Below are 14334 nucleotides of genomic sequence, written 5' to 3' on the forward strand. Positions count from 1 at the left end.
ATAAGATGCATTTTTCTCATAACCAAGCATTCTAAGAAATGACCAGAATACTATTTTATATTCTTTTAACATCCAATGAGGAGTCCATGATCCAGGGGAGCAGAAATATGAGTCATCAATTTAGTCACAATTTTGATACTAATGTGTCAGCTGCCAATATGTATGTGAGATAGGTTTGATGAGGCGAAGCTAGGTCATATGTGGCCAAAGGACAGGGTCTTCAAAGAGAAGAAAGGCTGACAAAAAGTAGCAGTTACCACACATCATTATTATAAACTGACAGGTGTCCTTTTCCCAAGAAGCTTAAAACTAAGGATATAGCTCCTCTATAGTAATAGTATATCCCAGGTCTCTTATATCTCTAAGGTCCTATTGTAAGTATGTTTCAGTACAATAAATCTTTTTGGAATCTCCTTGGAGATAGGTAGCCTCTCAATTACAAATAATAGTAGTAATAATAATAATAATAACAATAATAATAATAAATTTAATTTAATTGGGTTTCCAGTAGATCAAAGCATTATCTATTTTAGAAACGTTAAAGGAAGCATAACAGGCTTATATTAGCAAATTAGGATGGTTATACACGCCAAGAATATGTCCTAAAAATATTAGGGACTCTACAGTCCATTGCCATTACCCACTGGGTGACTTAAACACTAGTCAAACTAGATTCAGCTGTGATTTTAATTGCTAATGCCATAACAGAATAACTCCTTGATGTGATTTTATCTTCTTGCTCCTAGAAATGCTTGAGCAAATTTGAAGTCTATATGTGACAGCACATAGCCTAATATTATGAGATGCTGCTAAATCTTAATTAGTTTTCAGAGAGTGCAATGAGAAAGAATGTATAACATTTCTCAGTCAATACATACATTTTTAACATTCTAATTACTATCAAGTTCAGACTGTCATGTACTTACTGGTGTTCGTCAGTGGATTAGAAAGGTGTTAATTATAAATAGTGAAGAATGGTTGTGTGTTAAGATTATTTTAGAGCCCTACAAGGATGTGCTTAAAAGTATTAACTAAACTCTGGTTTCTACAAAAAATGTTTGGAATAGGGGAATGGAACTTCCCCTATAGACTTTGGAAGGAGTGTGGTCGTGCCAACTCCTTGATTTCAGACATCTGGTCTCCAGAACTGTGAAGAATAAATTTCTGTTGTTTCAAGCCACCTAGTTTGTGGTAATTTGCTATGGCAGGCCTAGGAAACTAATACAGGTGGGAACATACACTGCTAAACCACAGTGGCCAGAGGGAATTTTTCTTACGGGGCCCACTGAGTGTTTATATTTGGAGAGAACTGAGGATTTCAACTGTGCGTCTTTACCTGGGATTTAGGGGATCCCAGGACTTAGGGAATTGCCTGGGATTTTGAGAAAGTGAGTAATGAGTTAGACCTTTTGCAACTGAATGGAATCTAATTATGGATTATAAAACTTCTCTCATAAACAGAAATGCACAGGAAAAGCTTCTATCCCGTAAACCCTTCCTCACACTTTGGAAGATTGTTTAATCTTTGGTAAGACAAAGGACCTTATTTTCTGCTCTTAGGAGGATTTTAAAGAGTGGAGGTCCTCCCAGTTGTGGGTTACTATAGTGTTCTTGGTCTACCGTCTTCGTACATATTTCATTGAATTGCAGTATCTGTATATTCCTTATTTTAACCACCAACTCCGAGGTCTAGAACCTATTAATGTTTGCAATTAGCACAATGTCTGACAAGTGTTTCATAAGTGTTCGATGACTACATAAATTGATGAATGGATGATACTAAGATTGGAGCTTTTCTTTTTTTAAGATTTGATGGCACAGTCTAATAATTATTCTGCATCCCATAGAACATTCAAAGAAATTACATTTGGTTATAATTCTCTAGTAGCTTCTTCTGACATATCTCTGGGCGCTAAGAACTTCCTTTATCCAACTCACTGAAACCTCTTCTCATGTAGCCATTTTATTATCCAAACAACCATAAAAATTTCTGGCCAAAGTTGCTCGTGTGTGTGTGGATAGGCCAGGACTGACTATGTAGATCTTCCTGGTCCCATCCTTCACAAGGGCACCAAATGTGACCACAATGGCCACAGTGGTTGAATTCTATTTATCTATATACCCAAAGTTCACTGTCAACATAGCAGTTTAGACAGAAGAAAAAAGAAAAGAGGAGAAGAGAGTGGAAGTTGTTTAGGAAACACATCTTTGGTTCTTCAGCCAGTTTTCTAGGTTAATCCAGCCCCATGCTGAACACAGGTAACCAAGCCCCTTCTGAATGAATGAATCACAGTCACTAGAAAATAAGACTATTAAGCTTATTTTTAAAGCTTACTTGATAAAACTGACACAGAAATAATTCAAGGGGCACCTGGGTGGGTCAGTTGGTTAAGTGTCTAATTCTTGATTTCAGCTCAGGTCATGATCTCATGGTTTGTGGGATTGAGTCACACATCAGGCTCCGCTCTGACAGCATGGATTCTGCTTGGGATTCTCTTTCTCCCGCTCTATCTGCCCCTTCCTCTCTAAGTAAATAAATGAACAAATACATAAATAAACTTAAAAAAAATAAATAATTCAAGAGACTTACCCAAGGTCACACCAATACCTAGATGCAAAGCCAGGACCAAGACCTAGATACTCACCTGCTGAGTCTACTTTCTATTATACTTTTCTGTGTTACTTATTATATAGTTTTAATTTTCTGTCTTATTTATTATATAGCTTTGATTTTATAGAACTGATGTATTATTACAGTAAAAAGAAGCTCACATATTATACGAAGGTACAAATAAAAATGTGAAGCTTAGATGAAATCTCAAGATCTCCAAGTAAGCATTCTTAGTAAACACATTTTCCGAGATTTCTCTCTGCCTCTAAACATGTATATGCAATTTTACACAAATGTGATAACACTTTACTTGCTGTTGTGTAATCTGTTTTTTCTTCTCTCCACTGTACGTCATGTGGGTTCTTTCTGTATTATTAAGCATATGTCTACTTAATTATTTTTAATAGCTATATTTTATTTCATTTTATATTTAGACTATATTTTCTCTATCCTTTTTTTGAGGAATTGGGTTATTCCAAAATTTTAACTCATATAAACAATAAAATAAGTCCATCTCATATTTTCTGAATCAATTCAACTGACTGTACTACCTGTGTATGATGGTGAGAAGCTATTGGATTACTTTCTTTTCTCCTATATGTACGTGGCCTGTGTTCAGAATGCTTGTTCCTTGGTCTTGGGCCAGTGGGTGTACCACTCAATGCCTCAGTTTCCTCATCTGTAAGCAGGCATAAGAACACTTGCTTCGTAGGACTATCGTGAAGATTTTAAAAACCTAACATAAATTAATATATAGTGTTGCTTAACATAGGCTACTAAACTAATGTTACCTAGAAGGGAGAATGGGGAAGTTTAATTTACATGACTATGGTCTCAACATGAAAAGACCAATTGAGAATCTGAGCAAAACTATCCCTTTATGATGAAATTAAACACACTAACCAGGATGTGGTAGTTAAAAATGGACAGAAGATGTATAAATTTGAACTAATTTATGACAAATTATGGATAAATAATTTATTTTTCTCTTCCATGATGGCAGCAACTATGTCTTTTTATTTACCATTATATCCCCAGGACCCAACACACTGCTTGGTTAAAAATAATAATAATACCAATAATAAGGTATTAAGAGTATCTAAGATTTATTGAATAGAAAGTTAAGAAGCTCCTGAAGGTTGAGTGAAGAGTCATTGCAACATAAGCAATAGTAGGGTAAGGAAGTTAAGACCTTTGACCTCTTGTTCATCAAGTTACAAAGTGACAGCTGGAGCCCCATTTAACGTGGTAGCTCAGAGAAGGTCTCTCTACCTGGTTATGCTGCCTTGTCCTCTACATTTCTCTGAATTTCCATCTAAGAAGATCACCATCTAACCCACTGGGTTGTGAACTCTTATTGAGCTTTGAGGGCTCTCTAAATTAATGACTGAAAAAACTAGAAAGAGTCATAATTCCTTCAAAATGGAAAGAATAGTGTATTTGGTAATAATGACCAGACAAGGGACAATGGTATATCTACAAATCATATCTTTATCATTGCTAAAAATAAACAAACAACTGGGGTTAACTGCCCCAAGTCACTACCAAATATAAGTATGGAAACTCCAAGGAAACAAACATATAGTAGAAGATGGAACCACAACACCCCTGGATATATATATATATAGACTCTCAGACTGAATTTAGGGGCTTTAAAATCTTCTCAAAACATTGTAATAACTTTGATCCTCATATTTCATTGCTGCACTGAACAAATGGGGTTTTTTGAGTGGAAAATAGCTTCCCAATGTTAAGATAAAATATTAAATTTAAATAGAAATTTATTGTTCTTGTGCTTTCAAATATTCTTTGGCAACTTCAGAGGTAGTTTTGGTTTAACTATTGTTTAAAAAAGAATGTCTTCATAGTCAGTCTTTTAATTGGCATATATTTGTGAACACAGGAAATGTAATATTACATTGTTTCCTGATTCTAATTTAATCTCAGATAATCTATGTAATATTCTGGCATAAATATGTCCAATAGTACTTATGAACCTTTTGGCAAAAGTACATTTTTCCTTTTCTTTTCTACTCACAACTTCTCCTTTGTGTTTCAGTCCTTTTTTTTTTTTTTGCTCAAATTCTTTTTATGGTTCTTTTTCTCTTGTTTTACTTAGAAAAAAAGGCAAAGCTGTATGATCCAGAACAGGTATTATCTATTATTTTTAAGAATAAATTTTCTTATCACTTGAAAATTACATGATTTTGTTAAAAGCACAATTGTGTAGTGTTTTGCCATTTTAAAATATTTTTTTAAGTTTATTTATTTTGAGAGAGAGAGCATGCAAATGGGGGAAGAACAGAGAGAGAGGGAGAGAGAATCCAAAGCAGACTCTGTGTTGTCATCAAAGAGACCAACACGAGGCTCCATCTCATGAATTGTGAGTTCGTGACCTGAGCCAAAATCGAGAGTCAAATGCTTAACTGACTGAGCCACCCAGGCATCCTGCCATTTTAAAAGCTTTATTTCATTTATTTCATTTTATATTTGTTGCATTAATGGTTTATACATATTGAAGAAAATTTGTTAATTAGAAATACACACATATAGAAAATAGCTTATTTAAATAATAAAGAATAATATAGTGGGGTGCCTGGGTGGCTCAGTTGGTTAAATGACCGACTTTGGCTCAGGTCATGATCTCGCAGTTTGTGAGTTGGAGCCCTGCATCAGGCTCTGTGCTGACAGCTCAGAGCCTAGAGCCTACTTCAGATTCTGTGTCTCCTCCTTTCTCTACTCACCCTGCTCATGCTCTGTGTCTCTCTGTCTCTCAATAATAAATAAATGTTAAAGAAAAAAAATTTAAAAAAAGAATAATATACAATCAACAAGTATATTAGGTTAAATCATGTCAAATTGCCAGCATTGCTATAAAATAATATGTATAAACCTTATGAAAAAAGACTTTTCCTATAATAACTACTAAGTATTTGTGCAAAATATAAATGGGAAAACTTACAAATGAGTTGTTTGCTTAATGTGCCTTATGTGAAAATTATTTTCCATGATGTCTTAAATACTATTTTAACACCTCAGCTTCCCAAATGCTGAAAACATTTATTCAGAAAGATATATGCACCCTATGTTTATTGAAGTATTGTTGACAATTACCAAGCTATGGAAACAACCCAGGTGTTCATTAATAAGTAACTGGATAAATATGTGGTATATACATCCATTGGAATACTACTAAGCCATGAAAAAAGAATAAGTCTTACCATCTGTGACAACTTTAATGGACTTAGATGGTATTGTGCTTAGTGAAATAAGTCAGGCAGAGAAAGACAAATACCGTATGATTTCACTGAAGTGAGTAATCTAAAATAAAAACAAACCCCCCAAACAAACAAAACAACAGAATAAACTGATGGTTGCCAGAGGGAGAGAGATTGAGGATGGGCAAAACTGGTGAAGGGAACTAAGAAGAAGAAACTTCCAGTTATAAAATAAGTCCTGGAGATGAAATGTACAGCACAGAGGATATAGTCAACAATTGTAATAATGATGTATGGTGGCAGATGGTGACTATACTTATCATACTGAGCACTGAGTAATGTATAGAAATGCCAAATCACTATGTTATATACCTGAAACTAACATAACATTGCATGTAAACTATGCTTCAATAATAAATAAATACAATTGAATATAAATTATTAATAATGAAGATAATGAAATTGGGTATTTGGATTGAAAAAAAATCATTTTATTTTAATAAACCAATGTTTAATATACCATACGTTGTATCAATAACAGTTTAAGGATTCTCTTTTCTGATAATATTTTGATTTTAATGATGTTACAGAAGTTAATTTACTTGAATTAAGCATTTAATTTTAATAAAACAATGTTTAATACAGGAGCTAATTATGCTTGTACTAATTTGTATAATATCATTAAAATGTAATCAAGGAAGAGAGTTCTTTACATTTTTATTGATACCCTCAATGTTTAGTCTGTACCTACCAAACAAAAATGGAAGAAAAAAGAGTGGAATTGGCTAAGTGCCTAGAAGAAGAGGGAAGACTTGGACAGTCAGGTAAGTACTAACACATTCAAAGAACATTGTGAATAACTGAACAAATACAACACTGCTTTGGTAGTTAGAGGATCTGGGTTTTCAGGCCCCTTCTATTACCAACTCTTAAATGCCTTTGAGAGGTCACTTTTAACTTTAATGAGTATCAGTTTCTTCATCCATAAAGTGATGGGATCAGAGGGAAAAAAAAAGTAGATTATACATTCCACATGAGGGGGGAAAAGCTGTATAAAGACTAGCTTAACATTTATGATTACTGTCACCAAATAGTCACAATACTATTAAATCCAGAGTCTCAGGTGCTGTGCAAGAGGTGACTCACTTCCAGGAGCCATGCTTATTCCCAGTTCTTTTTGTAAAAGACAATTCTGCTACTATTTGCATATATTTAAATAATTTTAATTGGTCAGGATGGACTAACCACTTAGGAATCTTCATCTAACATTTAAACTTTTTAAAAATTGGAGTATAGTTGACACACAATACATTTTAACTTATTGTAAGATGGTGTTTTTCGCTTAGGTGGCATTGGATCCAATGCATAACATAGTTGTTAAAGAGAAGTACACCCAAATGTTTTTAGGTTTACTTACTTATTTTGAGAGAGACAAAGACAGCATGAGTCAGGGAGGGTTAGAGACAGAGGGAGAGAGAGAATCCCAAGCAGGCTTCATGTTACCAGTGCAGAGCCTGACGTGGGACTGGAACCCATGACCGAAGCCAAAACCAAGAGTCAGATGCTCAACCCACTGAGCCATCCAGGTGCCCCAAAGCATGCCTATCTTTTACACAATTCTACATTGAAGTGAAATGGTATCAGTAAGGAAAACAATTGCCTATAAAACTATCTGGCCAATCTACTTACTTAATACTATCAGGTAAATTAATAAAAACACTTGCTGAAATTAACCTCATGAAGACAAATTGCTTTCCCTCTCACTCATGTTGTTTCACTTTGTGGCAGGTTTTAAACCAAATCACAGACCGCCCCCCACCTCCACACCTACATACACACACACAAGTGGAAAGTGTTTGAAAAGGATCCAGTTGACATTCTAAATTCAGGGGAAAATGATTCATCAAATGTATTTATTTTGAAGCTTATTTAATTGATTAAGTGGCATGATAAATATACTCATTATCTCTTTATTACACATTTTATTTTATAATTAAAACTTCACCTAGTTTTTAGAACTTTCTCATTAGTGGTCCCATAATACTAACTATAGTGGTAGGTTTTTTGCAAAGATCCATAATAATTCTTCCTACCTCTGTATTCATACTCTCTGCCATGTAACTTGGCTTTCTTTCTATCAAGAGGTAGAGTCTATAACTACATGTAAAATAATGAAACTGGACCACCTTATCACACTATACACAATAATAAACTGAAAATGGATTAAATACCTAAACATGAGAACTGAAACCATAAAACTGCTAAAAGAAAACACAGGCAGTAATCTCTTGGAGATTGAGATATCAGCCTCAGCAACATTTCTCTTGATATGTTTCCTCAGGTAAAGGAAACAAAAACACAAATAAACTATTAAAACTACATGAAAATAAAAAGTTTTTACATAGTGAAGGAGATCATAATAAGCAAAATAAAAAGGCAACCTACTGATTCGGAGAGGATATTTACAAATGATATATCTGATAAAGGGTTAGTATCTGCTATATATAAATAACTCATAAAACTCAATAAGAAAAACAAATAAAAACCCAAATTATTCTATTAAAAATGGGTAGAGGACTTGAGTACATATTTTTCCAAAGAAGACATATGAAAAGATGCTCAACGTCATTTATCATAGGGAAACGCAAACCAAAACCACAATAAGAAATTACCTTATTATCTGTCAGAATAGCTAGTATCAAAAAGACAAGAAAGAACAAGTGTTTCAAGGATATGGAAAAAAGGAACCCTCATGCCCTATTGATGGGAATGCAAATTGGTGAAATCACTGTGGCAAACAATATGGAGGTTCCTCAAAAAATTAAAAATAGAATTACCATATTATACAGCAATTCCACAATCAGGTATTTACCCATAGAAAATGAAAAACATTAATTCAAAAAAGATATATGCACCTCTATATTTATTGCAGCATTATTTATAATAGCCAAGACATGGGAGCAACCCAAGTATCTGTAGCTAGGTGAATAGACAATACAATAAAAGAATATACTATTCTACATATTTCATGCATATTATATTTATATTTCATTTTTTTGTATATATACACATAGACTCATAAACACACACACATGCACACACATACAGTGGAACATTACTCAGCCATAAAAAAAGAATGAGGTCTTTCCATTTGTGACAACATGGATGGACCTAAAGGGTATTATGATAAGGGAAATAAGTCAGAAAAATACCATATGATTTCTCTTATATGTAGAACCTAAAAAAAAACAAAACTAACAGAAAACAGAAACAGACCCATAAACACAAAGAACAAACTGATGGTTTCCAGAAATAGAAAATGCATGCACTAACATTTTATAAATTATTTCAAATAAAAAGTCAAGTGATTTCAGAGGTGAAATAATTTTTTTTATTTTATCCTGAAACTGTTCACACCTTATAGGTGAAAACCAAACAAAATAAAAGGCAAATAATTATATTTATTCAGTGGTCCCGTTGGTATGAGAAACTTAAGTTTTATTTAGAGCGTAAAGATATTCTACTAAAGGGAGAATATCTCCCTTTATATGTTTCCTGAAACAGTGAAATAAAAATTCTACCTTTCTGCCCTTTATTATTTTAGAAAGTCCCATATTTTGCCCATTTATACACACAAAAAATCACTTTCCCCAGACTTACTACACAAAATGCCCCATTTGGCAACTTTCCCAGAACAATAACTATAAACGCATGTTTAGGCTACCAACTGAGGTTTCTTCTATTCTAGATAATCTATCACACCTTCATTCACCATAGCCATTTATCACCAAACATAAATCAGACGTGTGTAAATAAATAGCTAAATAGAGCTCTTTAACAGTATAAAAGGTAAGGCGAAGAGCTAACATTTTCATTGCATCCTTATATATACATATTTTTAATTAAGAAAAATATGTAATATACCCTCAACTTTATTTCAATTTATCATCATTTGGCCTGAGGTCCAAAATCTAATTTTGAAATATTATTTGTTTTTCTGTATTCTTTTCATAGTGTTAGGTATTCTTTATCAGGGAAAGTCATGTGTTAACTGTATTTATTAAAAGATAAAGTGACTTCCCAGAAGTCTTATGTATATTTAAGGATTTGGGTAGAACTCTAAAAGATTGTTGCAGGCTTCGTTAGATAAATATGGGATAAAAAAATCACAAAAATGGTAGCCATAACATTTTATTTTTTATTTATTTTACTTTTTCATAACATATTAAATTAGCAATATTATACTAAAATAAAATGTTTAAGACATGGGTATTTGATATTGAATAGTCTTCACTAGGAGATGTGGTAATTTTATGTGAAAGTTTGTTCTCAAGTTCTAAATATATGGACCACTGTGTATTACACTTAGAATTTAAAGATTCTTGGGGCACCTAGGTGGCTCAGTTGGTTGAGCATCTGATTCTTGATTTCAGCTCAGGTCATGATACTAGAGTTGTGCGATCAAGCCCTGCATCAGCCTCTGTGCTGAGCATGGAGCCTGCGTGAAATTCTTTCTTCCTCTGCCCTTTCTCTGCATGCATTCTCTTTCCCCCCACTCTCTCTCTCAAATAAAATACAATAGAATTTAAAGATTCTCTAATTATAATATGAAACTAGAAACATTTTTATACCAAGATCACTCAATAACATTTTATAGAGCCATTTTACTGATGGATATATATGTGAAATCCCAAATAAGTGTTAATAAATTATTACTGAATGATTAAATAAATATTAAAGTATACACATATTTATTTGGATATTTAATTAAAATTAATGTCTTATTTAAAAATTATCATATTCAGCTAGCTTTACATAAGAATGCAAAGATGATTTAGGATCATAAACTGTAATACTATTACCAGTCAATACCAGTTAGCCTATTAAACAAACCACATACCATATGAATAGATCATAGAAAAGCTAATGATAAATTTTAAACTCCAATCATAATCTTAAAAATAGTGATCAAATTGTAAACAGGATTATAATACTTTCATTTGATATAAAATATCTTTCAAACTCCACAAAAACATCAAAATTTCCTTTGAATTTAGGGACAGCAGAGGAAAATTCACATCATCATTATTTGTTTTTTGAAATGTCTCGGTCATTAAAATAAAGTATAAAACAGAAATTTGAAGAGTAACAGTTGTGAACTGTTATAAAAAATGAATTAAATTAGCATTGATAATTTAGATGCAAGCCAAAATATCTTAAAATCCTGTTGTCAAAATAAATAAGATCTATTTGAAACAAAGACTCTGCAAGCTTACAGTACATAAAACACCTAAGGATAAATTTAATAAAATATGTGTAGGCCCTATAATGAAAGATAGACGATAGATAGATATAGATAGATAGATAGATAGATAGATGATAGATAGATGATAGGTATTATACATATAGCTTTGTTTGTAATTATACATAATACGTATTATGTGCAAAGAAAGTACATAAGTCAATATGTAAACTGATAAATGGTATCAGGGAAATTGGGAAGACTTTGGAAAAAAAAATCGTATATCTTATTTTTGTACTTCACGCTAAAATAAATTCCAGAGGAAATAAATCACCCGATGTAAAAAAAGGAAATCTCAAAATGTTAGAAGAAAACTAATAAATTTGGAATAAAATCTTCTCAAATCAAGTATAAAAAGTCACAAAGAAAAATTCAAAGTATTTGCTGATTCATAAGCAGTATTAAATGGCAAATAAAGTTTGTACAGACTTTCCCTTTAAATAACTGATGCTTTGTAATGCTATAGTAATCTAGTAATGATATCAGTATTTATTACTCTTCTTTTTCATATTATACCTGGATATGGTCTCTTGTTACTTTTTTCTATATAAACTTTAGAATGATATTGTCTTAAAAAAGAAACTATTAGTATTTTTTATTGTGAAATGGATGAAGTGTATCATTTTGCCTTCAGAGAACTAACATAGTTCAAATCTTCCTTTGTGTTCTTCAGTAAGCATTGCAAGTTTTATTATCTGTGTTTTTATGTAATTTAGATCTTGCCATTGCTTATTTTGTTTATTACTAGATTTTTATCTTTTTTCTTGATATAGTAAATGTGATCTTTAGTTATCATTTCTTCCAAGTGGTTGTTCTTTCAGAAATCTATTTCAGAAATACTCATTAAGCATCTAATCACTATTCTAGTAAGTAGGGATGCAAAAGTGAATGGATTCAATAGCAATCCCTGACTTCTATGAAGTTCATGTGGGGGATATAGAAAATAGTCAATATTTATAACACAAGTATGTTGGTATCTAAGTATGCTAGATAAAAAGAACTTCTAAAGAAAAAATAACAAAGGAGGGTAACAAGTGTCAAGGCATGATTTGAAATTTTCTAATTTTAGATAGAATGCCCAAGAAAGACTTCATTGAAATGGTATTTGATAAAAATCAGAATGAAATGTTGAAGCAGGTCACATGGTTACCTGGGGTAGGACATTCCAAGAGAAGAATAAGACACAAACTCCAAGGCAGAACATGCCTAATGTAATCAGGAATAGAGAGAATGGTAGTGGCCTGGGTAGGTTGAAGAGGAAGGAAGAAGGGTGTCCAGAAGACAGGAGATCACCTATGGCCTTATACAAACTCTATATGTTTTGAATTGAATTTTCATATATTTGTATATTTTTTTTAACGTTTTTTTTTTTTTTTTAATTTTTGAGACAGAGAGAGACAAAGCATGAACGGGGGAGGGTCAGAGAGAGGGAGACACAGAATCCGAAACAGGCTCCAGGCTCTGAGCTGTCAGCACAGAGCCTGACGCAGGGCTTGAACACACAGACCGCGAAATCATGACCTGAGCCGAAGTCGGCCGCTTAACCGACTGAGCCACCCAGGCGCCCCATATATTTGTATATTTTTTAAAGTTCCAGTCGATTACCTTAATGGACTAATATGTAGGGAACTTTTACAAATGCTCTAAAGGTCATCTACATGTTCCATTTTTGCTGTAGAGAGAGTTATCTATTTTCTTAGTAGTTTGTGAGATGTATAGATGGATATTTAGATAAATGGATAGATACAGAGATGACAGAAAGTCACTTCATGAAATGTTAAATGTCTTCAGTATTTATTTGTTTACTCAAGCTGTGATGGGTTGAGAGTAGTGAATTAACATTTTCTCCTGATAGTTTGTTTCTATGTCTCCTGGCATCTCCTGTAATTTCTGTTTCATGAATTCTGCTACTGATATTTGATACGTAAATATACAGAACTGTAAATCTTCAATAAGAATTGTTCCCTTTATCCTTATGAAATACCTTTTTGCCTGATATTAAGATTGCAAGTTCTACATTTTTCTGTTTGTGTATTTGCATTTGTTGATACACATTTACCTATTGCTTAAAAAACAATTATTTTAACATTCCTGAATATTTTTTTAAGTGAGTATCACAGAAAAAAAATGTTAGATTTTCTTTGTCTGAGATTAAATGAGACCAATTCTTCTGCCACAGTGTTTACAGTAATGCTTCATTTGGCTGAAGTTCATTCTTTGGAAGGTCTTCCATAGGATTCGTGGGAATATTTCCTCAGATATGGCATGTTGAAAATAGTCTTTGTCCTGGGATGAGTGTTTGATTGGATAAAAATCTCGTATCTCTTTCCCATGAGCATCTTGTAGATGTGTTGTTCCTCTGTCTTCTTTAATGAATGTCACTATGGCTAAGACTATGGGCAGCCTCATTCTCACACATAAATATTTGATCTCTGTGCCTGCCTGTCCAAAGGATCTGTTCTCTACTTTTAATGGCCAATATGTTTACAAGTTTGTGCCTCAGTACTGATTTGGAGGTGTAAAATTTACAGGATATGGCACAGGATGCATTCTCACATTTAGATTCAAGTCTTCTTGAATTGTACTTTAAACTATTTCTTCCACTCTTTCTTTTGTTCTTTTTCTTTCATTTTCTGTCTTTCCTTCTCTCTCTTCTTCCTCCTTCTCTTTCTTCTTCTGAAACTTGAAGGAAAAGTATGTTGTATCTCTTTAGCTTATCTTCTCTATTATCTTATTCTTCTATAGCTTCTCTTCTATATACCATTTTTATACCAATTCTTTTTAATTATTTCCTTGTTTCCATTTTGTTTTGCTTTATTTTCTCATTTCTATATTCTGTGTGAATAGAATACAGAATATAGAATATAGGTATGATTCTTTCTCTCTTTTCTGTGTTGCCCATACTCCTTTTCTTTTTTCCAATTTTATCTTTATTTCTGTGATAGTTTTCTTCTATTTTCCTGAATTCTGCCAGCTTATGTTTTATAGTCTACTGTGTCGCATCATCTTTTCTCTGATTTCTCACATTTATACTCTCTGCTCCTCCATCAGAGAGGTGATTGTTGCATTATATTATTTTTTAATTTATGATAGAGTATTTGTTAACTGTTTTTCTCTGATTTGTGGCAACATTATTTTCTGGAAAGCATTCTTTATCTGTTTATTGCTTTTATTTTCTACTATGTTTTTTTAATATACCATTG

The sequence above is a fragment of the Panthera uncia genome, assembly GCF_023721935.1.
Source record: "Panthera uncia isolate 11264 chromosome B2 unlocalized genomic scaffold, Puncia_PCG_1.0 HiC_scaffold_24, whole genome shotgun sequence".
NCBI lineage: Eukaryota > Metazoa > Chordata > Mammalia > Carnivora > Felidae > Panthera > Panthera uncia.